The 26,665-nt window shown below is 38.5% G+C and overlaps 2 pseudogenes; one reads left to right on the top strand and one right to left on the bottom strand.

Annotated features, from left to right (window-relative positions):
• The first annotated feature begins 2,796 nt into the window (after positions 1-2,796).
• On the top strand, positions 2,797-6,890 carry LOC100717549 (myosin-13-like; annotated as a pseudogene).
• An 11,456-nt stretch (positions 6,891-18,346) lies between these two features.
• On the bottom strand, positions 18,347-24,028 carry LOC101788954 (N-terminal Xaa-Pro-Lys N-methyltransferase 2-like; annotated as a pseudogene).
• Between the last annotated feature and the right edge of the window lie 2,637 nt (positions 24,029-26,665).

Here is a 26,665-nt window from a genome sequence, read left to right as displayed (position 1 = left end):
ATGTGGCATCTGAAAGTGATTTGGTTGAGCAATGTGGTTTCTGATTGGTATTTGAATTGCTTCCAGAACACTTTTCTTAATAACCATCTTAAAGATCCCAGCTATCTGATCCTCTTTCCTCCTTCACGTGACTTCATGGGTCTACAGAGAGAGGTGGGTGGGCCCATGGCATCCAGCTAAACCATGTTTGCTGTGAGACTCGAAAGAAAGGGCCTGCTTGTTATGCTGAATTGTCTACGATCTATTTATGGCTCCATAAAGGAGGCCTTGCATTACCAGAATAATTACTCGCTGAAGCAAGCCCATAAAACCAAAGGGCTGCCTCAACTAAAAGGCAAACAGAACTTTCTTCTTTTAGTGTTAACATGTTAAACTAGTAAAGCGTATTTATTTTTATAAAATCAGTTCTGGGTACAAAAGGGATGGTTGATTTACCAGGCAGGCAGCAATATCAATTACCAAGAGTTTCAGAGAGTCTAAGAAAGCAGTTCTATGAGAGAACACGCGTCCCTAAGGGACTCAGCCTCACGTGTAATGTGCAGCTGTCATGGCATGAGAGGTAAGAAGCAGGCTCCAGGCTGCACTGCGGAGCTGCAATGGCCTACACTTCCTGTGTGCCATTTGAGAAAATGCAGCACCTTTTTGATGAGATCACTGGGAGACATGAGCAGAATAATACATGTGAAGGGCTTAGGACAATACCTGACACCTAATTCAGCACCTAAGAAATAGTAGCTCATTACTACAAGTAATAGAGAATTTTATTTCAAAAAAAGTAGCACATGTATTAATAATGAGAAAAACTTTCAAATTTTTAACTATTTTTCCACTGAAATTTATCTCATTTTATTCCACATATAACTGGCAAATAGTATTTGTATGTGTTTATAGGTTACACCTGACATTTCAGTACACACATCCCCACACATCTACACACATAAAAGCTGTAAAGAGATTAAATCTAGCTGTTTAACACATCTCGTACTTCACACACTTACCATTTTCTGTAACAAGAACATTTGAAATCTATTATCATTGGCAGTTTTGAGGTGTACAATGCATTATTGTAAGCTTTAGTTGGAATTGCTGTGCAATGAATCACTAAAATTTATTCTTTCTGTCTAACTGTAAATCTTTGACCAACATGTCCAGATGCCCAGCTGGTAGTAGCTACCATCTACTCTCTTTATCTATGAGTTCAGCTTTTGTTTACAACACGGATGCATGGGGAAGCCATTATACTATGTGAAATCAGCTAGATACAGAGAGATACACGAGACTATGAGAGCTTACTTAAATGTAACTCTAATAAATATAAATATTTTGGGAATAGTTAGTGTCAACAGAGTACCTGTTGCCAGATTATTTTCTAAGTCTTTTTTAATTGCAAGGTAAATTCTCATCTAAGGTGTAGAATCTGGCAAGTGCCAGAACCAGTAATAAGGGTGATCAGATTTAGCAAAACAACAAACAACAAAAAACCTATGGGATACCCAGTTAAGTTTGAATTTCAGATAAATAATTCTTTAGCGTAAGTCTGAAGTGTTTAGTGGGATATATCCACATATCTGACAACTCCCACTAGAAATAAAGCATCCAATTTATTTCACCCCATGTCTATGACCTTTCTGCCTTCACTACACAAAATTACAGGAACAAAACTTATCCTCCCTTGCATATTTCATTTTCTAGCATTTTCCCAACCTGAAGTTTCTCTAGTAAAAAGCAACCCAAAAACTCTATTTGGCTACCAAATGTCAGGAAAAATGCAGTGCTGAAGGCACGTTGCACCAAACTCTGGATGACCGACACACGTAGAGCAGGCAGAGAGAGAGGTGGAGTTTATTGTTCAAGGCAGACTATTCCATCAATTAGATATAGCAGAACAAAAATACTTTAGCTGTCTGGGGGCCAACCTACTCTAGTGTGTATGTAGGAGATTATTATGGATTAAGAACTGATGGTCAACTTAATGCCAGCTGGATTACATCAGCATGGCACTGAATGAAGGTGTTCCATCTGAGGAAAGTTGCCAGGATAAATAGGTGGAGAAGGACAAGGAGGGTGTTGAGGCATTAATGCGTCATTGCATTGAGGCATTGTGGGTTCTCCTACGAGTTGCTGTTTGAGCCGTTGGTTTTCTTGGAGAAGCTTTGGTCCTCACATCAAGCATTGCTTCCTGGCTCCAGAGGTGAAGAGATGTGCCACTTGGTCTCCATGATGGGCTCATCACGCTGGCTTCCTGACATATATTGGACTGCGCTTGTTGTCGGAGAAGCTCAGGGTGTCTGTGTTGCTGAGGATGGCTGGGGTGCCTTTCAGGACAGCCTTGGTCTCTGTTGTGAGTGTGACTTCCTGGCTCCAGTGTAGAACCCTCATCCACCAGCACAGCTCCTTCACCCTGCTGGCATAGACTTTCTGGCTTCCACCACTGACCTTTGGGCCTTCCCGGCACAGATCCATAAAAGAGACTGGCATGAGTCCTTCTCGTGGGCTCTGAACCTCCAGTTGGACTCATGGGAAGCACTGTCATGAGCTCTGGGTCTTCATCTGGACTCATGTGGGACATTGCCGTGGGATTAAGGTCCTTGACTAAATATTCTGTGTTTTTGGTGTTGCAGATAGATTTCCTGCATTTTCTTATGTTAACTCCTGGTGACCATTTATAAACTCCATGTTCTGATTCTAATTGTTCTCTGCACAACACCTGAGTACAACAGAGATGATCACAAGAGACAGTCACAGGGAGTGGGAAGTCACAGAACCCTGAAAAGTTAAGAAGTAGTGAGTTCGACTATGGACCACATCGTGGTCCCAGCTTCTAAAGGGAAGGGTCGGGTCATTTGCTTGTGGTTTTCTCACAGAGCTGGGTTTGAGAGTGCTAGATTGAGTCCACTGGATTTCTTGTTCTCCCAGATGCCTACTTCCAGCACAGAGGTCAGTGGTCTGTTTGCTTTTGTGATCAGCTTGGGCAGTCATCACATCCCAAAGCGTATGGGCAGGAGGCTATCTGGGACAAGTCAGGCACCTCGGAAGCCCATATGCTGCAGATGTAGTCAGCGAGAGCAGTGGTTCAGGCACACAAACACCAAAAGCCACTGAATGCAGCCCTAAGGTAGACAGTGCAATATTTATTGACCCTGCCCAATTGAAAAGATGGGGCAAGAATTAACATTCATGCTGAGAAAAGAATAGAAACAATAGGCCTCCTTGTGATTCACCACCTTCTTCCATATTTGATGCATTTCAATAGACAGGCCCAGGTAAAAACTACCCACCAAAACACCTTTCTTGGAGGAAGGTTTCAAACTAATTCTTTCTTTCCTTGTTTTCTGAATGTTTTATTTTCAGTTTTGTTTTGTTTGTTTTGTTCTTTGTTATATTCTTTCTTCTTTTTTGTGTGTTTCTACTGTTATTTTACATAGTTCTATTTCCTTTTTCTTATTCTTTCAATGAATTTTTTTTTCCTTTTTATCGGTACCCGGGATCGAACTCAGGACTGCCTGCTTGCAAGGCAGGCACTTATGCCGCCTAGCTAAATCCCCAGTCCCCTCTGTCAATGAATTTTTAAAATCTCCCTCTTCTTTCAGTCCCTTATCTATCTTTATTTAAATTTTATTTCTTACACTTTCCTTTTCCCATGCCTCTTGATTTACTATTATTAGTATCAACCTTTGTTAATTTTTAGCTATTTAATTTATTTCATGCTATGTCTGCTGATTTCTTTTCTATTGTTAATGGTAGTATAATTATTGATTTTAGTAGTTAGTGATGTCAACATGCTTTGTCTTTTAATCTGTACTATTCTTGCTGACCTCTTTTCTATTTTTAAGGGTAGTATAGTTGTTGCTTTTAATTGAATTTTAGAGTATTTCAATATCTAGTTTACCTTCCAGCTTCTATTTTTATTGCTGGTTTCTATTGTTAAAAGTAACAGCTATGCTACAGTTTTAATGCTACATTAATATCTAGTTTCTCTTGGTGTCATCAACATTATTGTGATTCAGTTCTGATCTCTCACTAATGCTGAGGATCAAGTCCCCCAAAAGAAGGCAGGTCTCTAAGAAGACCACAATTAAAAATGAAAGAGATATCCATCCCCAATAAATGTAAACATCTCCATACAGAAGCACAAGACATATGAAGAAACAGGACACCATGACTCCTTCAAATGTGCACAATACATCAGTAACTAAAGGCAAAGATATCAAAATGAATAAAACACTAGATCAAAAAAGCAAGACTAATGTAAAATAATTGATGATTTCAAAGAAGATAAAAATAACAGCTGAGCACTTGAGGATATCTTGGAGGAGGACAAGAAACTATGAGAAGATCTGGAAAGAGTGAAGGGAAAACCAGAGGGAGACCTGAAAATGTCCCAGGAGTTCATTATGGATCTAGAATGACAAGCAACAGATGGAAGACAGAAGAAGAAGGAGTTTGAAATTAATCAGTTATAAACCAAAAATGAAGGTGAACAAGTTCATAGCTTGCAGTTGCAAAAGAAGATAAAAGAATTGCAGACTCACACAGAAGAGCTAGAGGCAGAAATCAAAGCTGAGCACGCACTCAGTGCCAAGACTGAGAAGCAGCATTCAGATCTGACCCCGGAAATGGAGATCAGTGAATGACTAGAAGAAGCCAGTTCAGCCCAGAATGAGAAGAATAAGAAGTGGAAGGCTGGTTCCAGAAACTGCATAGGGACCCCGCAGCACGAAGCCATGGCAGCCACCCTGACGAAGAAGCACACAGGTGCTGTGGCCGAGCTCAAGGAGCAGACTGACAACCTGCAACAGGTCAGACAGAAGCTGGAGAACGAGAAGAGTGAGCTGAAGATGGAGATCAATGCTATGATCCGCAATATGGAGACAATCTCCAAATCAGTAACATGGAAAGAATGTGACAGTCTGTGGAAGACCAATTTAATGAAATCAAAGCCAAGGATGACCAGCAGACCCAATTAATGCATGAACTGAATATGCAGAAGGCCATGTTGCAGATCCAAAATGAGGAGCTGGGCCACCAAATGGAAACAAAGGAGTCTCTGACTTCACAGCTGACCAAAGGCAAGGAGGCCTCACCCAGCAGCTGCAGAAGGTTAAGAGGCAACCGGAAGATGAAACCAAAGCCAAGAACACTCTGGCCCACACCTTGCAGTCCTCCTACCATGACTGTGATCTACTGAGGGAGCAGCAGAGCAGGACCAGGAAGGCAAAGCTGAACTTCAAAAGGTGCTGTCCAAAGCCAACAGTGAGACTGCCTGTGGAGGACCAAATATGAGAGGTGAGGAGCTGGAGGCAGCAAAGAAGAAACTGATCTAGAGGCTCCAGGAAGCAGAGAGAAACACAGACAGTGAACTCCGAGTGCGCTTCCTTGGAGAAAACCAAGCAGACGCTCCAGGGCCAAGTAGATGATCTGACGCTGGACTTGGATCAAGACAATACCACTTGAATCACACTGGACAAAAGGCAAAGAAACAAAGTTCTTGTAGGGTGGAAGCAAAAGCTGGATGAAAGTCAAGCTGAACTGAAAGCTGCTCAAAAGGAGTCCAGGTCACTGAGCACTGAAATCTTCAAGATGAGGAACACCTATGAGGAAAGGCTGGAGCAGCTGGTAACACTGTGGTGGGAGAGCAAAAACTTGCAAGAAGATATTTCTGACTTAATAGAGCAGATTGCAGAAACTGAAAAGACCAAGAAGCAAATGGAGCAGGAAAAGTCTGATCTCCAGGCTGCCTTAAAAGAGGTGGAGGGTTCCTTGGAATATGAGATGTGTAAAATCTTGCATGTTCAGACAGAATTCAGCCAAGTGAAATCTGAACTGACCACAAGGTCACTGAGAAGGATGAGGAGATCAAGCAGCTCAACAAAAACAGCCACTGGGCATCAGAGGCCATGCAGAGTGTCTGGAGGCTGAAATTTGCTGCAGCAATGACCCCCTAAGGCTGAAGAAAAAGATGGAGAAGGAGCTCAACAAGGTGGAGGTTCAGCTGGGCCATTCCAATCTCCAGGTGGAGAGACTCAGAAACACCTGTGCACAGTGCAGGGCAGTTTACAGATTCCCAGCTGTACCTAGACAATGCTCTGACGAGCAACAAGGACATCAAGGAGAAGTTGGCCATTATGGAGCACAGGAGTGGCCTCTTTCTGGAGGAGCTGGAGGAGATTGAAGTGTCCGTGGAGCAGACAGAGTGGACCTGAAGTCTATCTGAACAGGAGCTGCTGGACACCCAGAACACTGAGCCTGATAAATAGTGAGAAAAACCTGCAGGCTCACTTGATTCAGTACCAGGTAGATGTGGAGAATGCTATCCAGAAGTCTAGAATTGAAGAAGTAAAAGCCAAGAAGGCCATCACAGATGCTGTCGTGATGGCCGAGGAGCTGAAGGATCAGGGACACCTGCGACCACCTGTAGTGAATGAAGAAGAACCTAGCGCATATGGTGAAGGACATGAAGTACCATCTGGGTAAGGTCAAGCAGCTGGTGCTGAAGGGCAACAAGAAGCAGATCCAGACACTGGAGGCCAAGACACCTGAGTTAGAAAGTGAGTGAGATGCTGAGCAGAAGAGGGGAGCTGAAGCTCTGAAGGGGCCCCACAAATATGAATGCAAAATCAAGTAAATGACCTACCAGGCTGAAGAGGACCACAAGACTATCCTCTGGCTCCAGGACCTGGTGGACAAGCTATGGGCCAAAGTGAAGTCTTACAAAAGGCAGGCAGAGGAGGTGGAGGAGCAAGCCAACACACAGCTGCCCGGGTGCTAGAGTCCAGCACGAACTGGAGAAAGCCAAGGAGAAAGCAGACATCGCTGAGTCACAAGTCAACAAGCTAAGGGCCAAGAGGCATGATGTGAGAACCAGAAGACAAAGAAGGAGGCCTTCCTGAGGCTCATTGGCATGAGGCACCTCCTGGAGCGTGGAGGGAAATGTGAGAATATTTCCCCAAATACTTGGGGGAAAAGAACAAAGAATAACAGCTAAGTGAATTGAAGAGGATAAGGCAAGATATAAGGGGAATTCATGAAATGATACGGATTCTGAAGAGCCAGACAGAGACTCCTGAAATGAAAAGCACAATAAGTCAAATAAAACTCTCACCAATAGACAGGACCAAAGAAAATGGAACCAAATGGAAAGACTCACCAACAGACAGAACCAAAGAGATGACAAATTTCAAGGCCTAAAGATAAGTTTGAGAAACAATTACATGTAAACAATAAGAAAGAAAAAACAGAAACAAAACATCCAAGAATTTTGACAGTATTAAACGACCAGAATCTGTCTTGGAAATAATGTTAGAAAACTTCCAGAAGCTTGGGAATGATACAGACATTTGTGTGCAGGAGACCTTCAGAATGACAAGCAGATATGATGAGCAAAGAATCTCCCCACATTACATTACAGTTAAAATGACAAAAGAAAACAAGAATATTGGAAACAGCAAGGGAAAAAATGCCAAGTCATTCACAAAGATGAACTGATTTGAATAACTTTAGACTTCTCTGCAGAAATCCTAAATATCAAGACATCATGTAACAATGTATTTCATTCCCTGAAGAGAAAACTGACAAGCCGGTATATTATATCCAGAAAAGATATCCTTCAAAACAAAAAGAGAAATAAATATTTTCTAAGAAAAACACAAACCAAAGAAATTCATGACCACTAAACCAGCATTAAACAAAATACTTAGACAATCTACACACACACACACACACACACACACACACACACACAAAGAAAGAAAGAGTAGACAAGTTATAGTGAGTTAGAAAAAATTCAGAGAGATAATAAAATGACACGAATTAGTACATATCTTTGTATAATAACTCTGCATGTACATGTTCTTAATTCTCCAATAAAAGACAGACTGGCAGATTGAATTTTAAAAAACAAGAACCATTTCTCTACTTCATGTAAGAAATACACCTCACCATCAAAAATACACAGACTGGAAGTGGAAGGATGGAGAAAACATCCCATGCAAATGGAATCCAAAACAAGCAGGAGTGGCTGTAGTCATCTCCAATAAAGCAGACTTCAAAACAAAAAAGGCCACTATGTACTGATTGTTTGGGTTATTTTTCTCTCATTTCTGGGGCAAAATACTCAACACCAGAATGGAGGAAGGAAAGATTTATTTAGCTCATGTTTGTGGAGGTTTCAGTCCATAATTAGCTGACTTTGAGCAGGATGCCATGGCTGAGGGGCAACACTTCAAGGCAGCAGCCAGCAAAAGAAGCCAGAACAAAAAGGGGCAAGAACAAACCACTTTTCTTCCTTTATATTGTACACAAGCTGCTGCCACCCCACCCCCAGGTGGGTATAGTTCTCAAAAAAAACCTCTGTGTGTTCCTTTTGCACAGGATGAGGATATTTACAAAGTAAGAATCCTGGCTCTCTGCTGAGTTTCTTAATTAAACTCCTAAATTTCTCAAGTTGACACAATGTATCAACCATAGCACTGGTAAGGAAAACAATTTGCTCAAAAATATAGCAATCGGGGCTGGGGATTTAGTTCAGCGCATAAGGGCCTGCCTTGCAAGTGTGTGGTCATGAGTTTGGTCCCTGGTACCGATAAAAAGAAAAAGACAAAAAAAATATATAACAATCATAAATATATATGCATTAAGTCTCAGTGTGCTCAACTTTAATAAACCCTACTTAACATAATTGTAAGCACAGGACCCAATACAACAAAAATGGGTGACTTCAACACTCCATTCTCTGGTAGCTCATGTAGACAAAAAAGTCAACAAATAAATATCAGAGTTGAACTACACTATACATTAAAGATCTGTAGTAAATTCCACTCATTAAATATAAAATACATATTGTTTTCAGAATGTTTTCCAAAATCTTGCCATAAAACAAGATTTAGCAAACACAAAAAATTAAATAATTTCTTTCATTTTATAAGAACATAATGGAATAAAACTAGAAATCAACAGCAAAAGAAATTACAGAAATTATACAAATAAATGGAGTTTGAACAATTCACTTTTGAATGATCAATGGATCACTGAAGAAATCAGGGAAAAAATTTAAAAATATCTAAAATGAAAATGGAAATACAGCATACTAGAGTTTCTTTTATTCAAGAAAGGTTCTAAAAGAGGAGCTTTTATCTATGAGTCCTAGATCAAAAGATCAAAGAAATTTGAAATAAATATTTTATAATACATCTTAAGGCTCTAGAAAAATGAACAAATTAAAATCAATCCCAACAAAAAGAGTCCAATTATGAAAATCAGAGACATTTAGTGTTTTACAGACTAAAAAAATAACACACAAGATCAATGAAACTAAAACTGATACTTTGAAAAGATAAACAAGATCAATACAAACTTAATAAAACTAATTTTTAAAAAGACCCAAATCTATACAATCAGAGATGAAAGGGAGGGTTTTATCATTGGTACTACTGAAATCCAGAGAATTGTCAAGGGTTACTTTTAATCTATATTCCAATAAACTGAAGAATCCAGGAGAAGAGGCGGGGATTTAGCTCAGCAGCATAAGCGCCTCCCTTGCAAGCAGGCAGTTGTGAGTTCGATCCCCGGTACCAATAAAAAAGAAAAAGACAAAAAAAAAAAGAATCCAGGAGAAAACAGACAAATCTCTAGACACATATGCCCCACCAAAATCAAGCCAAAGGATTAAAAAAACTAAAGAAATTAATAACAAAGAAAGAGATTGAAGTAGCAATTTTAAAAAAAAATTTTTTTTTCCTTCAAAAGAAACAACCAGGACCAGATAAGCTCACGACTAAATTTTACTATCTTCTCCTTCTTATTTCTCAGCTTCTCCTTAGTTTCTTTGGCATCATCAGTCTGCTTAGTCTGTGCCAAAATCAGAGAAATGTGAAGATATCAAAATGTTGATAAAGAATTCCTTGAATTCAGAGGAAGTTACAGAAAGGGATTTTAAGATCTCTAGACAAAATTTCTAGGTGTGAGTCATTTGGCACAACATGACAAAAAAGAAGAAAAGAAAATACCAGACATGTAACAGTTAAGAATTAAAAAGAACAGAATGGAATGTGTATAAGATAGAAAGTTGGAAAACAGAACTTGTGTGTTACTTTTTTATTTTTATATGTAAAATGAAAACAATAATACCTGAACATTCTACCTCTTGGGATTTCTTCAATGTAAAGTAACAATTATAGAGATCTCATGTACTGAGAAACATAGTGGTTCGTGTTAACAGGGCTCTCTGGTGTTTAAAATGTCTATAATTGCTTGTTCAGACTATTAAAGGACATATTGATCAAAGAGTTTGCACATAAAATAAATACATGTTCAAAAGCCTGTTTTTTCTTATTTTTTTACTGTCACTTTATATAAAAGTGAGTTATTTGCCCAGTGTAAAGCTACATAAACTAACTTTTCAACTTACAGTTTAATTGGGGAGTTGAGAGTTTTGTGACTGTTTTTACTGGCATAAAGAGGGACACTACACAACTCTAGTTGAAAGTGATCTTTTTTATGGTTACTGAGCCTCAGTTTTTCCCCTAGTCATTGAATAAGGTAAAAGGTAATAGGTTACACTTATTAAACCCAGGAAAGTAGCATTAAATTGTGTAACCCTTATTTCTCTGACATCATCTTAGAATTAATTAAGATAACCAATATTCTCTCAGTTTTGGAATTACATTTTGGATTCGAATCATCAGTTTTTAAGGTTATTTTCCATATCCCTAAATTGAGCAAAGTGATACTTTGGATCTTCTTTTGGAACTTCCTTAACTAAGATATAATGAGAATGCATTAAAGACCCAAAATGCAAGTGTCCAGTATATTGTGAGACAGAGCCACCAAATGATTGCACACACTAAAGGAAATTTTCATTCATTAATTTTATTTTCCTCTTGGGTTGATTACTAAGTGTAGTTCACAGTTGCCATGCAGTCTTAGAGATGCTATTTTAAATAAGACTCTTCAGAAGAACTCTACAAATGATTTCCCCCAATTGCTTTTCATCTGGTTTACTCTTCTATAGTTTGTATTCTTAACCCATCCCTTGATTTATTTTTAATCTCAGACATTATTTAGCTTCTCAAAATTTAGTAGCTTCATTTGTCTACAAAAAGGCATTGACCAAGATGCTCCAAAACCATATTATTCAACACCAGGGGTTGTCAATCATTCTCTATGAGAAGTCATATGGTTTCAAGCCACATGGTCTCTATCACCATCCCTTGACTCCACTGTAACACTAATGCAGCCACAGGTAATATGTAAACAAATGATAATGATTATGGCTGTATTTCAATAAGACTGGATTTATAAAAACAGACAATGGATCAGTTTTTCCCCAATAAGTTAATCAGCATTAGTTCTAAACTATAATACTGTCTTTACATTTATGATGACAGACTGTTTAATTCAGCTATTAAAATATTGACACCCTAGGAAAGGCAAATTATTCCATTACTGCCAGTCATGATGTGATGAGTCATAAAACTGAATCAACACAGCACAAATGAAAAGAGCAGACAGATTGTAGAGTTCAGTATTTCATCAAAAAATTTTATGCAATTATTTCCTCAAAAGTGTGTGAGAAAAATTTACTAAACAGTTCATTAAACTTGAAAATCCAGTTTGACCCAATAATGTAAAATCTATTCAACAGATATTTAACATCTTATTGTCAACAGTGCCAGATCGCTTTCAAAGTCTTCCCCTATCTCAAGGATAGTGAAGTATAAAAGAATTAAGAAGTTGAGGAACTTTGGGACCTCCACATTTGGTTTGACTAGCACTAGGCCCTTATTGGAGGGTCCTGCCCTGCAGTTTATATACAACTCCACTCAGGAACATGCCAGATTTGTCTAGTTGATTGTGCATGTGAAATTCCCTGGACTATAAGATCAAACTTAAGATCCAGGATGGTGATGAGGTTTCCACAGAATGTCCAGGAAGAATTAAGAAACAGACCTCAAATAACATACTTTAAAATATTTAGCAACTAAGTAGGAAGTTTATATTTCACTAGAAGGCAGTTATAAGCTAAAATTTATACTCTCAACTTCAACATCATCTTGTTACCTACAAAGCCAAGGAAATCGATAAACAATTTTCTCTTGGCTTTGAAGTGTATTTTATAATTTCAGAACTGTATTTTGTTATTAATTGTGCTTTCTAATGGCTTACATCAACATTTCTTAAGCATGCACTTACTGGTAAGAAGATGGAAGAAGTGAGTATAACACACCGACCTAACTTCTAAAATGCTCCTTGAAAGGATTTTGGCCCAGATGGGACACTGTAGCCGGTAAGCCTAGGAGGCAGAACCAAGAGGCTTTATCTTGAGGTCATCTTCCCCACCCCTAGGGATTCACCTGTGGTGTGAAATGAATACCAATGGGCTACCTGTGCATCACTAATGCCCCTTAGGCACCACCCCAAACCTAAGCTACATATATGCCCCCACACCACATGTCTGGCAGAGAGAAAGCCAGACTTCAGTGGTGGTGGGGGGGGGGTGTTTTTCTCTCTCTGGGTTCTCAGAATAAAGGTCTCTTTTATTTCCTACTTCTCATCTTTGGACACGCCAGAATTCTGTCACTCTTGAGAGTAGAATGTGTTCTTCATTTGTTTGCTCTGTACAGGAGCCACAAAACTATACTGAGCACTTAGGGGATAGGAAGTAAGATTGCACTGATTCCTGTCCTCAAGGAGATTCGTGTCTATCAGGAGGGAAATAAAATATATAAAAACAAGGTAAGTACATGTAGCTGTGCACAGCAATTGCAAGACAGAGGTGGTCTATAGAATCATGAATTAGGCTGATTAATTGTGGACTGATAGGTAAATACCAAAGAAATTTAAAGAAAATAGGTATGTAGTATTCCAAGTCTTATCATTGTATTTAAAAAAAAAAAACTTTAGTTTCATGACACTCCTTGATGTCAAATTTGTAGAATGCAGTCTCCAGCATCTAAGAAATTTTATTTCTAAATTTATATGCTTCATATAGTATCAAAAATAACTGCATATTTAAGATTGTGTTACAAAAACTTGTGCATTGCTATTTTTCTGATAAAAAAAATTCTACTTCATTATCAGGGAGATTGATAACAGATAAGTGTATAAAGTCCAATGAGAACTTAAACTTGTCACATAACCACAGTTGTGAGGAAGACAGCACAGGATTTCCCTACATAGCCAGTAAAATCTTTCTTGCCCTGCCTCTTTTTACCATGATGCAGTTACATCCTCATGTGTATGGATCTGTGCACTGCAACAGGTGCAGAAATTACTATATTGCGATCTGTTCTGATGCCTTATATGAACACCTCCTATTCCCTTTCCCCAGGTTAGAGGAATCAAAAAGAAGATGGTATGTCAATACAGAAGGCTCAAGAATTAATTTCCAAGAAAAAGGGAGATTAAGACCAGCAAAAATATGTAACCATATCCATTCTCCATTGGGGAAAAGAGAAAACACATCTCCTTTAAAAAATTAAAATAGAGTCAAAAGATGTAAAAAGGATTAATACTGAAGAGTCTAGAAAGAGTTTAGAACAGCTGTTGTAATTCTACAGGCTCTTATAACCACACATCTTGCCAAAAGCATCCCCTCATTTTAAAAAAAGAGTCCACAGGGGCTGTAAACATTAACTAATAATCCTTGAATCCATCTTACAATATTACTTATCTCAGCCAAAGTCAGGTTTGGTCACTGTGTGGCTGGAGATCTGGGCTTTCTATCCCAGTTTTATTTTTACAGTGGTTAGAGAGCCCTTTCTTTCCCAGGGCCCTCCCATCAATCATTACCACCACCCCGACCACCCACCTGTGTTCCTACATGCGACACATGCAGGCCACCCTCCCACAGACACCCAGACGCCTTCAGCCTCAGGGTGGTGCAGGCTGCAGGAACACTGCTCCAAGCGGCTGCTTTACATGCTGAGAATTTCCCAAAATAAATCTGTTTCCCTCTCAGGGGAGCAATCTATGGAACTCACCACGAAGCAAACATTTATAGAGCACCTACTGTGCATACAGCACAGATGGATGTAGGGGCTAAAGAAAACTCGCTAAGGCAGAGAAGTCCTCCATGGTGCTGGGAGGCAACTGTGTTTTCCCTTGGCCAGATGCTTCTGTGTGTGGAAGGCAGGAGTCTGAGTCAAGTAACCGGTCCACTGTTGATAACCTTGTACTCTGTTCTTACATCATGTACTATGTCTATCCTTTGTTTTGACTGACAGCTTTATTTTGCCATATTTGACTTTATTCTCTTCCAAAAAAAAAAAGTAATAAGAACTAAGGAGTAATAAAACCCAAAATGTGTAAATTTTGTTGTAAAAAAGAGAGGGAAAAAAAGTGCTCTAAAGGATACAACTGCAAGTGTGTTTAGGGGTGTTAAATAGCTGACCATATTAATGTTTTTGGTTGGATCATTGAACACAACTGTTTGCAGGCTCTCTGTTTGAATGTTCACTTTGTATGCTTTGGTACTGTGACTTGAGCAAGTATCTCTAAGATGATAATGTGTAATCTATTAACTGGTGATTTTACTGTTTTGTTTTGTTTTGTTTTTGTAGTTCTGTATTACTTGCACCCTTACACCGCTTTGTTTTGTTTTGTTTTTTCTCTTTTTCCTTTTAAATAAAAAATTTTTTAAAAGTATATATAAAAAAAAGAAACCGGTCTTTCTCCTACCCCCGCACCTCCCCACTCCTGCTTTTCCCCTCTTTCTCCTCTCTAATGCGTCATCTTTTGGTGTCTCTCTCTTTCCTTTCTGTGCATCCTTTCTCCTTGCTTTCCCCTAAGATAAAAACCACCTCCAAGGCCCTGCACATGGGGGAGTTGGATTTTCCTGCTCATCCTAATTCAGAAAAACTGCATTCCTCTGTAGCCTGCACATGGTTGCCTGCCTATCAGGAGGAAGGGAGGGAAGCATCACTGTCAGTGCAGTCAGACTGCGGTGGGGACCTTCAGCCTGCGCAAACCTCCCAGCACCCTCAGCCCTTAGGATAATTTATGAGGTGTCAAGATATTCTGACCACAAGGTCAGAATAGAATAGCTTTTACACTTCAGCCGCCATGAAAGAGAAACAATTTAATTCTGATTCATTCTGGCACTGTCTGTTTTCACAGGGAGCAGGGGATTTGGGTTGCCTGGAGATTGTTTGTCTAAGTATGGACCAAGACTGCTGCTGAGACCTGAGATGTCTGCTTCCCTCATAGTGCACCAGAATTTGCTAGCACGGCAGCTGCTTTGTGCTAATGAATAAGGCTGATTCCTGTGTCACTCCACCTGCCTACTACTGCGCGTGGGAAAGGGTGGTTTGAGGGAGTGAAGGTTAGGAGAGAGCCCTCTCCTGAATTCAGCAGACACAGCAACCCTTCCAGATCGTGGTCTTGAGTCTGAAGCCATGTTTCACTTGGCTTGGAAGCACAGCCTCCTGGCTCCTCCTGAACCTAGGGACTCAGAGACATTCTGCTGCAGGGTGCCCAGAGCTCTGCCTGTCAGGAAAACCCAAGGACTCATCCTTGGAGAAATTCGGGAAGAGCGATGCTCCTCGCCCATCAGCCAAGAAGATAGAGTCAGGGCCAGTCCTCTTCTCAGGATCCCAGCATCCTGGTCAGCAAATCGTCCTGGTCAGACCATCTGTGAATTCTGTGAATCAGAGTATGACAGATGATCCCTGATGGTGCATTAAAAAAAAAATAGAAAGAGGGTTCTTGGACCCAGAAACAACAGACCTTCCTGGGACAGTGCTTGTGATCTGTGTTGAACCCCTTCTTGGGATTTGGCCACCCATACCTGCTAGACAATAGGATAAAACAGAATCTGTTCTATTAGTCTTTTAAAATGTAAAGCTACTTAAAAGAGTGAAGTAAATCTCTATGTAATGTTAGGCAGTACTCTTTAAGAAACATTAAATATAGTAGAACAATATGCTATTATGTGCACAAAAAGAGGCATTTATATAATAACATGTACTTAAATACACAGTCTCAGAAGACAAAAAAAAAAAAAAAACTTTGTTTGAGGGGTTTTCATTAGTAAAGAAACAGAGAAGCCCATAATGCTCAGAATTCAACTGGAGATTTTTTTTCTCGCCCAACTGTTTTGTATTTTTTTTTTTTTTCTTTTTATCTTGAGACAGGGTCTCACTACGCAATTCAGGCTGGCCTTGAGCTCATTTTGTAGTCCAGGCTGTTCTTGAACGCACAATTATCCTCCTGCCTCAGCCTCCATGTGTGTGCCACCATGCCTGGCTTCTGTATTTTTGAACTTTTTAAACTAAGAAGTCACATTGTTTTTATAGCACAGGTTTTTAATTAAAATAATAAGATAAAATTCCAGAGAACAGTAAAAACACAGAAGGAATGAAAAGCAAAATAAATACACAAACTTAGAATGAGCTTAATGTCTGAGCCGGTCAATTCTCAAAAACAAACAAACAAACACTCCCCTGAATTAAAGCAACAAATTCTTGGTGGAAAGAGCAAAAGACCTGTTCGCTAGATGACTTCTTCAGGTTACTAAATTAATTGCCTATGGAAAAATTCCTTACTTTCCTGTGGGTGATAGATTACCCCCCAAAAGAAACTTAAAGCAATGGAATAGGGCCCCCTGCAGTTCAATAGCCAGTAAGCACAGTGCTCAGATTGATTTCCTCTCCCTTTTGCACAAAGATTCTGAATTTCTAGGTGTTTTCTGTTTGTCTCAGAAATAGTTACCCTTCCCACGTTAGGAGAATGTTATGACCTAAGTCAGGGAGGTACAGAGGAAAGAGTGTTAGATTCTAGTCAAAGGTTTGTGTTATAATCCAGACTAGAAGAGGGGACACAAGAAGAAAAAGGCAAAGTAATAAAACCCAAAATGTGTAAATTTTGTTGTAAAAAAGAGAGGGGGGAAAAAGTGCTCTAAAGGATACAACTGCAAGTGTGTTTAGGGGTGTTAAATAGCTGACCATATTAATGTTTTTGGTTGGATCACTGAACACAACTGTTTGCAGTCTCTCTGTTTGAATGTCCACTTTGTATGCTTTGATACTGTGACTTGAGCAACGGTGTATGTTCTTTTTCTTTCCATGGACAGTTCAGGTGTACACAAAGAATTTATTTCTTTATTATCACTATTAGCATATATTAATGGACAAAGTTAATGGTTTTATTTTCAACATTTGCATACATGCAAACAAAGTACTTTGATCATATCTACCTCCCTATTACTCTCCCTATGTCCCTTCCCCTCAATCCAGTCCCCTTCTCCTTCTTTAACAATCTCCGTTCTGCTTTCATGTCTTTCTTCTCATAGATTCTGCAGATGAGAAAACATGAAATAGTTGTCTTTTAAGTCTAGCTTATTTTGCCTCACATGATGTTCTCTAGTTCCATCTATTTTCCTACAAATGACATTTCAGTTGTCATTATGACTGAAGCATACCCCATTGTATATATTTACATACATACACCAGATTTTCTTTATCTAGTCATTCCTTGATGAGCATCTAGTCTGTGTCCATAATTTGCTCATTGTGAATAATGCCATAATAAACATAGATAGCAGCTATCTCCATAGTATGTTTGCTTTGATCCTTCAAGTATGTAGCCAGTGGTGCTATAGCTGGGTCATATGGTTCTATTTTTAGTGATATGAGGAATCTTCATACCATTTTACATAGAGGCTGCAGTAGAGTGCATTCCCACCAACAGAGTACAAAGATTTCTTTTTTCCTTGCATCCTTTCTAACCTTTGTTTTTTATTATCCTGTGTGGATGTTTGTTTGCTTATTTTCTTCATGATGGTCATTCTGACTACAGTAAGGTGGAATCGGAAAGTAGTTTCTACTTATATTTCCCTGATGGTTAAAAATATTGAGCATTTTTCATGTATATATTGGATTGCATGTATAGTATTTTTTCTGAGAAGCAGCTGTTGAACTCATGTGCCCATTTATTGAATGAGATTTCTTGGTTTTTGGTGTTAGCCATTTTGAGTTAGATTTATCCTCTGTCAAATAAATAGATAAGCAAAATTTTCTCCCAATCTGTAGTTTATCTCTTCACTCTATTGCTTGTTTACTTTGCCATATAAAAACTGTTTAAGTATGTGTAATCCCATTTGTCAGTCCTACAGGCAATTTCTTAAAGCACTCTCCCTGATATTTCACTCTGTCTTTCAGAAAACTCACACAGTATTACAGAGTGTACTCTTCCAGGTATGTGTACACCAGGGTGTGTGCAATAGTACATCACAAATTATTTCCCATTATTTGCATTGTATCCCTTCTCTTTTCTCCATCCCTTCCTACATTCCAAGAGGCACTTTCGAGAAGGCATCCTGTCCCAAAGTACCACTGCCCTGTCCAGCTGTTCACCCCATTGCTCCTAGGGAGAGTGTACCATGGTGCAATGCAAACATCCACACAGGAAGCACTGCTCTGGAAAGGCCTGTTGCTTTTCCTGGCCCAGCACCAACAGCTCATTCTTTCTCATGAGAGTCCTGAGGATGTCGATGTCCCAAGTCACACTGCTGTCAGGGAGGTCAAAGATACAACCCTCCTGAGCCACACTGTCCTTTGGTGTGGTGATGCCATTTTCTTTCAGGCCATTTCAGCACTGGGAAAGAAATACAACAGGTTCTTATCTGTTGAGCACCCTATAAGCAAGGCCAAGTGAGAGAAAAAATTTGAAACAAGTGGAAGAAGAGAGGTGAGTAGGAAAGAACCAGGGCTCGGAATCAGGAGGCTGGCTATTTGCTCCTCCAGTCACACACTGTTTCATAGTTTGAATTGTCAGCAGTCTTTGGAAATTCTACAGAAGGACGCACGCCTTCTATGGACATGAGAAAATGTCCATCCCACGAGTCTTTCTATGTTCTTTAGACAACCAGCTCCATTATTATTCTTCCATGGTAAGCGCATACACACACACGCATACCACAAATCAAATTCACTGCTCTTTCCTATAAATTTAAAGGACATCTAAGGATGTCTAACTCTGTCAATAAATGGAGATCAACATTTTCGAATCCAGTTTTTAAAATCTTTCAATACATTTCTTCAAGAATTTATGTTGTCAAAGGCATTTGCTTCATCCCTATGGATGGAATTGAATGGTTAAGCTTGTACAGAGAATTAGTATGAGAGTGTCTGGGGACCAGAGTTGTTTGGCTTTCACAGGGCACTAAAACAAGCTCTAATCGCTCTAAGTACAATGAAGCTAATCTCCCTCCACATCCTCATTCACCCCAGTGTTTTCTCTTGTTGTAGAGAAGCAGGGAAGGACATAGACAACGACAACACCACGGAGGACTGATCAGACACCCACTGAATTCAGATGATACTATATCTCCCCAAAGCAAGTGTAAATTTCTGCAGTCTGTAGCCCTAATAATTTTCTACGTTGTCCACCTTGCCCTGCAGGTAGTTCTGGGCTTCATACAGGAAAGACTCCATCTTTCAGAAAGTAATTTTACAACTCAAAACAGCTTTCACTGCTTAGCATCCCTCCCCCCTTTATTTTTGTAAAGTAATGGACTTAACCCAAATTATAGTCATCAAAATTCTATCTTTATTAGGCTACCACTTCATTTCTCATTTCTTGGATACAATTACCAAATGTTTAAATTTAAGATATTACTTTAAAATATTAGTTTGTAACTCTTTTAAAAATCTATATTTGTATGAAATAAAGGATTTAATATCATGCAGTTCCATTCCGTTGAAAACTGGCAACAAGACGTGTTTGCTGACCCCTCCTATCCCAGAGCTGCTTGAACGGAGGATTCTAATTATTCCATTCTCTGTCAAGCACAGCAAATTTAACATGTACTCCTGATAGCACACAGCATGCTAACATGAATAAAGGTTAGTTACAAGAAACTTTATTCTCTTTAATGCTGACAACTTTTCTGCTTTTTGTTTACTACATGTTTACTAGAACATCAGGTAAGCTGTTTATGGTAAGTAAACATCAGGTAAGTTGTTTAATGAGAGTGAGATATTGGGGAAGAATTGGGATAGTGAAAAATTAGCCAATGCAAAGCTTCTCAAATTCACTTCTATACAATTAAAATATTTTGCTGAGTTATGAAGAGTCAGCTGGTCTAAATTACTTGGTCATAATTAGCATGACTGCTGAATAGGTTTTGTGTCAGAAATTACAGCAAGATACCTGAGGTTACCAATCAAGATCTTAATGCAAAACCTACCCTTGCTTTCTCGAAAACTGGAGATTAAAAAAACTGGCTAAGGCTCAAAGTTATATATAAGCAGAGGGAAACATCAAAATATCTGCCTTCCAGTCCACCCAAAAGGCTCTCTGTATGCTAGGAAGGTACAATACAGAAAAAAAAAAATGAAGAAATTGCAACTTCTTTTCAAGTAGAAAAGTAACCATCAGTGAGTGCTTATAATATAGCTCCTTCTTTACATCTATAAAAATTATTATAAAAAAACTCCTCAAGATGGTAGTTACTGTTACCACTTTGGAGATCAGCAAACTTAGATTGCTAATATTGCATAGTTAATACCAGAACTAGAATTTAGATAGACGCTATCTGCATTAAAAGCCAGTTCTGCATTAAGAATGCCACTTCAGGTGACAACTATAATTTCCTTGGTATTGTCTGTCTAATGCTGAATTCTAAGGCTTCATTCAGACTCCGCAAGAAAGAGATCTATGATTGGCTGATACCTGCCTGAAGAACAGGATGAGGAAGTAATACAGTACATTACTGTCTGTTTACTTCTACTTACACTATGCCGCCTCCTTCACTCAAACGTCACAGTTCAATTCAGAAAAGAGCCCAGGCTAACATGTATGTTATATGAAACACTTTTGGTTACAGTGAGGCTGGGCCTGGCCCCCTGAGCCTTCTAATCATTCTCTAAGGAGCCCTTAATGAACCTCAGAAAAATTCTACAGCTTTTAAATGACTGTTGTCTGATTCTCCTGCTTTTCCAAGAAACTTGAGGCCTGGGAAGGTGGAATGTTTGCAGTAGAGCATCCTTAAAGAATTTTTTATACTCTAAATAGTACTTTTTATCAGTAATGTACAATATTTGACTGCAGTTATTCTTTGAAAATACTGCTATAAGGGGCTAGGGGTTTAGCTCAGCGGCATAAGCACCTGCCTTGCAAGCAGGCGGTCGTGAGTTCGATCCCCGGTACCGATAAAAATGAAAAAGACCAAAAAAAAAAAAAAAAAGAAAAAAAGAAAATACTGCTATTTACAAACACCAAAAATGCTTTTACTAGATTGTTGTGGCCTCCAGTCTGTCCCCACTACTGGCCGGTTCTCTTCGTGCCATTTCCTTCAATGTGGCGGGCACAGCCTCCTGTGTCCTGGCACCACTGCATTTCTTCTGTCTCATACACAAGAAGCTCCTCTGAGAAGGGACAGTGAAAGACTGACCTCAGGGACTGCGTTGTTCACCTCTTGGATATCACAGCTGCAGAAGCTATGTTTGTGTTGACATCTGTTGCTCTTGTATTGATGTGACTCGAAATACATACAAGGTGTGATTTCAAAACAAAATAATCTGTTTTCATATTCATGTATCATACTATGTTCATATTTATTGATGCATATAAAATAGTAACATATTTCAATTTTTTATTTTATGATAGTTATATTTTAGTTTTGGTCATGTCTATATATTTTGTTTCAAAAAATATTATTTTAAGATCATCCAGTGAAGTGGAAAACCCAAATGAAAGAGCTTGATGTCGCTGAATAAACATCATGAAATATAACGTTAGATCCAAAACTTTTCATCATCTAATCTCTAAAACATGTCAAAAACTAAATGCCAATGACCCTGATTATGATTGTTTCTTTCTCTCAATTGAAATCTAAAGCTGAGGAAAGTTATCAGCTATGCTATTAATATCATGTTGGTACTATTTATTTATTTGCCAAAGTAAAGACATTTGCAACTAGATTAAATAAATTTCCCACTGTCCCATGTTATCAAGTATTACTGAAAGGAAAGTAAAAGTTTAAACAATTCTCTTCCAAGTAGACCTAAGAATAAATCATGTTGATGTTCATATCCCCTAACTCCTTCTTAATCTAGATACGAATTTAGCAGATCATTAAGCTCAACGTACTAAAATATCATTCTTTTAAAAAGACCAAGTTTGTACTTAGTTAGAGACCATGGCTATACAATCAGCCTTGTCTGCTGAGAAACACTCCTTAAATTTGTTTGAAAGGAGCAGCTGCCTCTTTTCCAACATAAATAAGCAAGCACAGACTTCCTTTCCCAGGTCTGTGGCCACGCTCCTGGGCTCCATCTGACCAGCTTCCCTGGGTCATCTTGGCATTCCACGTGGAGTGACAAGATGGCTGGATTACTAACTAAGCTTCTGAAATGCTCTGGGATCAAAGTCAGCCTCATCATGAGGCGAGCAGGAGGGATTGCTTGGGCCAGATTGGAGAGTTAAGGTCTATAGTTAAAAAAAAAAAAAAAAACAGGTACTTTTCTGCTTCATGAGGCAAATGGAAAAAATATGTTGTGGTTAAGAACAGGGAGTTTGATATTAAGCAGAGCTGACTGATCATAAGCTTTGGCTCTGTCTCTTACCAGTATATAACCTTGACAACTAATTTAACCTCTTTAAACCCCAGTTTCCACGACTATAAAAACAGGGCTAATAACAGTACTTACTTTTAAGAACTGCTGTGAAGAATAAATGAGACAGGGCTTCTAAGCTTTTTAGCAGAGTGACTGGTCACGTTGGGATGAGCATTCCAGAAAATCAGCAGCACTGGTTTAGAAACACCCCAGATCACCCCAACTGGTAAATATCCGTGGTCACCATACCTAGATTCCTAGTGCTTTATGGTTGTAGCTGATGTCCACACAGACACTTTGTCCCAGTGGACATTCTATTCTGTTTATGATTTCTTTATTGCCAGACCTGGGACCCATGTCCTGCATGCTCCAAGGAGGCTGGGCATGAAGCAAACTTCACCTTAACACAAGGGCTTCACTCTTTCTCTCTTATTGGAATAAAATGGGCTCTGATTTTTACATAAATCACAGTATTTTATAATGAATTGAAACACATCTTATTTGCAAATTAATTTTATTTTCAATAAGACCAACAGCAGCTTTACTGGATAGATTGTCTACTCTAATAATTAAATGATGTTCTTTACATATAGTGAATAGACCACAGTATAGTAGCACACACCTGTAATTCCAGTATTCTGGGAGACTGAGGCAGAAAGGATCTAGGTTCAAGTTCCACCTGAGCAAATTAATGACTTAGCAAGACCCGGTTTCAAAGTAGAAAACAAAAGGGGTTGCATATATAGCTTAGTGCAAAAGGCCTGGGTTCAATTCCTAGTACAAAATATACATATACAATATATGTAAATATATTATATATAATATATTTACATTCAATTAGATTTTCTGTGTGATAATTTTATGCATCCAAGCAGCTACTCCACATGTTTTACCTCATTTAATCACACATCTGCAAGGCAGGTTCTATGGTTGTGTCCTGGTCACAGCTGAGAAAACTGAGGCTCTATACATTTCAATAATAAATCAATTTTTTTATTCATTAATTGAAATAACCATGACAATATTAGACCCCAAGATTTCAGCCCCTATACTTTACTGTCTGACTCCACATGACCTGGTGTAAGAAAGCAGAGGTTCATAAAAGTTAGAATTATAAAGGAGTCACACTATTTCAAGGAAAAATCTGAACTAGCTATAAAAGGATAAAAAGCGACACTATTATCTTCACTTTTAAACTGAACATAAGTGTGCATTTTTAGCTTTGTACATCTAATTTTTATTATAAGGAATAAATAAAGCAACCCAAGGTCCCAAAAGGCTTGATTCTCATTAATTGTATGAGTGTCAAATGTTTAGCTCTGAGATTCTAAAACAGATGTCTTCTTACTCCTCAAATAGTAATATCAGCACTGCTAACTCACCTTCTCCTGCAGTGTGTAAGATTCACTGGTGTGGGAGAGTAAGATGTTGAATGGGACAAACCGAGGATGAGGTCCAGATCTTCTTAGCATCTTAAAACAGGGCTCAGGCCAGACCCTGAGCTGAGCCATACAGCTTCGGCCTGACTTAACTGACAACTCAAAAACAATGTGAGCTCCAGGGTCACAAGGACTTTGCTCTCTCATCAAGCTGTAGTTAAATAACTTACCCCAACATATTTCCTAAGAAATCTCCATAGGCTCTGGCTTATGCCATGGAAAGTTCAATGAAATTTCCCATCATGCCTGCTTCTCTGACTGATGCTTCTTGGGAGAAAAGCTTTGCAGCAGAACTGCGTCTCACCATTGATGTTAGAGAATAAAATTTTACTGCAATTGAAATATTTTTTAATTGAAATATTATTAAAAGTTATTGTTTATACAATAAGACAAGCTCAATCTAATCATGAATTAGTGCTATGGAAGGAAGGCACTGGTCTGAAGTCAGAAGGTCTGGGTTTATGCTCTTATGTGATATATAACATGGGAAAAACTTCATGTGGTATTTTTAACATTTAATAAGTCTATAGTTTAGTAATGACAGCTTACATTTGTAATTTTTAAAAATACAGTGTTTGCTACTGTAGAATAAAGAATATTGCCAATTTCTCTGGACTCCAAATGTTTCATGATCATTTTCTTATTATTTCTTTCTTTTGGTCAGAAAATAGGAGCAGGTATTTTTCTTTCTTTTTTCTTTTTTGTTTTGTTTTCTTGCACTGACCTTGAACTCACTATCTGGTCCAGGTTGGCCTTGAACTTGCAGTGTACCCCCTATCCCAGCATTCCAAGTATTGGAATAACTGGTGCGCCCTACCATGCCAGGCTCCCTTACTTTACAGAAACATCTATCTCAATATGTCTTTGCATCAACATGGTAGAAAGGCACTTGAGCTTTAGCTTCTCAAATTAAAATAATAAAAAAGAAATAATACTTATGAATCAGATATTCTATTCTAGATAGTTTACTAGGCACACTCACACATGGTTTGTCGTTTATTTTTCAAAACATGTATGAAGTATTATTTTAAGACATTTATTTGTAGAAAAACATGAGTTACGGCTTCTGTTAGTGAATAAGTATGATTTCAGTGTATTTTGTTTACATCAGAGGACATTCAAGAGGAAATCATAGAAAATAGGTGAAAGGAGGGAACTTTGGGTTCAAAGTCACTGGTCAAATACATGCATTTGTTTTTCCTCCTACCAGGATTTCCTGAAAGTGTCCTTGTGTAGGAGAGTAAACCCAAATAGCAAAGAAAATGAGAAGAGATTACTGATTGATTCATGATTTCCATCAACATCAAGAAGACAATGAAGAAGTGGAATGAAGTTAAATAATTTGCAGATCAGAATAATTTCAAAAAGACATTACATTTTAAATTTAAAGCCATTAGAGGTAAGCAAAATAATGAGAATGGAAGCCAAAATTAAACAAGTTACCCAAAAATCTGTCTACAGAAAAAGTAGATGTAACCCAGTGCACTATCCTGAAGCAATAAAGCATCACACAGACCTCATGGGAGAAAGAACATGTTCCTCCCCTAAAAATAAATAAATTAATAAGTTTTTGTAAGGAAAACTAGTCATTAGCATTGGGATCCTAGAACTCTACCAGTTGTAGCAACCAAAAGGCTCCATAAGCCTCATGTGCTCCACCCATCAGTGTCTTTAAGGTCCACATGTGCAGCTGCTTGTTATTTTGTCTGCTTAGGAGACATGCATGCAAAAGAGGAAACCTGATTCATTACTGTTATTATTTATGTCTAGATGTCCCACCAAAGCCTTATGCAGTCACAAGTGGAACTTTTTTCATAGTGGCTGATCCAGAACGTGATTGATTGATGGTGCAATACTAGTATTCCAGGTGCTTAGATGAAGGGTGAGTGATTATTAAATTAGCCCACTGATTGGTTTGGCACCACCCTAATCCCAGCACTTTAGATAGAAAATAAAAAGGTCAAAAAAAAAAAGCTGCTAAGGTCTTTTGCTTGCTGCTACCTTCTGCTTGTCATGAACTGTTTTCCCCTTGAGGTGCCTGTCTGCTATGCCACTCTGCCTTGGAGTCAACTGATTATAGACTGAAATCTCTACAAACTGTGAACCAAGTAAATCTTTCCTCCTTAACTTTGGATGTCAGGTATTTTGTTTGACCTACAGTCATTACCTACAGTCATTCCCAGGTACTGATGGGGCTTTTTTCAAAGTAGCTCCATCCTGGAACGGTCTCTTAGTAACAAGATATACCACAACATGTATTGGAGTAACACAGCCCACGCTTATTTTAGTACCAGAATTTTTGGTAAGATAGGAACTCCATCACTTCACTTCTTTAGTTATTCTTTATTTCATTTTCTCTGTAAATAACAAAACTGTCTGAATCTAAAAATGGTTTGTTGCATCTTTAGTAACTGAATCAGGATTTAACCTTGATGTGGTCTCATCTCATATGTTTAACCACTACTGCTACTCCATAAACATGGATGAATCTGAAAAATAAATTACATATGAAAAACAAGTCATAAAACTATAATGACTGTATGTTACTAAGAATATAAAATTAAAACATAAATATAAACAGTATGATTTTAAGTGACTAATAAACAAAATGATGAGATTAATAATTAACCCTGAGAAAAATGGAGAGAATATATTTGGAATAGAATGCTA

This window comes from Cavia porcellus, unplaced genomic scaffold, assembly GCF_034190915.1.
Source record: "Cavia porcellus strain 051 isolate PalLab524CR breed Dunkin Hartley unplaced genomic scaffold, mCavPor4.1 scaffold_7, whole genome shotgun sequence".
NCBI classification, from domain to species: Eukaryota; Metazoa; Chordata; class Mammalia; order Rodentia; family Caviidae; genus Cavia; species Cavia porcellus.
The sequence above is the reverse complement of the archived record's forward strand: the minus strand, read 5'-3'. Positions and strand labels throughout refer to the sequence as shown.